The sequence below is a fragment of the Myotis lucifugus genome, unplaced genomic scaffold (assembly GCF_000147115.1).
Source record: "Myotis lucifugus unplaced genomic scaffold, Myoluc2.0 scaffold_473, whole genome shotgun sequence".
Taxonomy (NCBI): Eukaryota; Metazoa; Chordata; class Mammalia; order Chiroptera; family Vespertilionidae; genus Myotis; species Myotis lucifugus.
In genome coordinates, this window is record NW_005871521.1 from 172,907 (window position 1) to 174,417 (window position 1,511).

General features: G+C 50.1%; 1 long non-coding RNA gene across 1 annotated transcript in view; it reads left to right on the forward strand.

The window, feature by feature from the left end:
• LOC111823345 overlaps positions 1-1,511 on the forward strand; it is a 9,921-nt gene that overhangs the window by 8,135 nt on the left and 275 nt on the right. The window lies entirely within an intron of this gene.

Here is a 1,511-nt window from a genome sequence, read left to right on the forward strand (position 1 = left end):
TTTCCAGTCTAACCTATTGATTAATACCCCGGGGGTTTATTTATATTTTCAGATCCAGGCCCCGCTACCCAGAAATCATTACAGGGGGGGGGGGGGGGGGGTCTGGGGTCAGGCCAGGGAGCCTGCATGCTCACACTTACCTAAGGGGCCGGGCCCAGACCTCACTTTGAGAGCCAGACTGAGAAGCTGTAGGACTTTTGTGCCTGCCGGCCAGGCCTGTCGGAGGGAGAGCGGAACTCAGCCACGCCAGCCTGAGTGGACTCAGCGGTGACTTCAGGTCTTGGGGTCTCAGTTTCCCTGGAGGGCAGGGAGGACATGTTAGCATCCACCTCCTAGGATGCGTGTGTCTGAGAGAAGTTCATGGACCGAGTCTGGATGGTGCCTGGCACACCCAAGCATCAGACGGACGGATGGAGGGAATCTGGCAAAAGAATTGTGCAGCCTGGCTGGTGTGGCTCAGTGGTTGAGCATCGACCTGTGAACCAGGAGGTCAGGGTTCGATTCCTGGTCAGGGCACATGCCCGGGTTTCGGGCTCGATCCCCAGTAGGGGGCGTGCAGGAGGCAGCTGATCCATGATATTCTCTCATCATTGATGTTTCTATCTCTCCCTCTCCCTTCCTCTCTGAAATTAATATATTTTTAAAAAAAGAATTGTAGCCGAAACCGGTTTGGCTCAGTGGATAGAGCGTCGGCCTGCGGACTGAAGGGTCCCAGGTTCGATTCCGGTAAAGGGGCGTGTACCTGGGTTGCGGGCACGTCCCCAGTGGGAGATGTGCAGGAGGCAGCTGATTGATGTTTCTCTCTCATCGATGTTTCTAACTCTCTATCTCTCTCCCTTCCTCTCTGTAAAAAATCAATAAAATATATTTAAAAAAAAAAAGAATTGTGCAGATCAGTGTGGGGGACTGTCGACAGCTCTCACAGCCCAGCGGCAGAGAGGGGGGCTGTTTTAGAGAAAGAACGAGCCACAGCGGCTCTGGGAACGCACCGTCAGGGTCCCATCTTTCTGTAGATCTTTGATCGGCCTTGCAGAGATTTCCTGTTTTGAAAGAACAAGATTGTTGCTTGGCAACCTGATACTGCAGTGATTGTACTATGGGGTTTCTCCTAGAATTTGAGTTTTGCAAAACCTTGATTAAAACGGTGATGAGTTGACAAATGAGGCGGCTGGGAAAACCATACACTCGATCTTTTCTTCTGCCCTCATGCGTGGGGAATCGTATTATTAGGCACATTGTCTCTTATCTCCAAAGACATACATCATCTCATACGTAATGAACCAGGTCCAGAAGTTTAAACACTTACTCCAACATTTGCATCCAATAATAGAACAATTTAATGTCTGCTGGGTTTTTTAAAAATATTTTTTTTTATTGATTTCAGAGAGGAGTGGGAGAGAGAGAGAGAGAAACATCAATGATGAGAATCATGGATCGGCTTCCTCCTGCAAGCCCCACACTGGGGATCCAGCCTGCAAACCAGGCAGGTGCCCTGACCGGGAATCAAACCG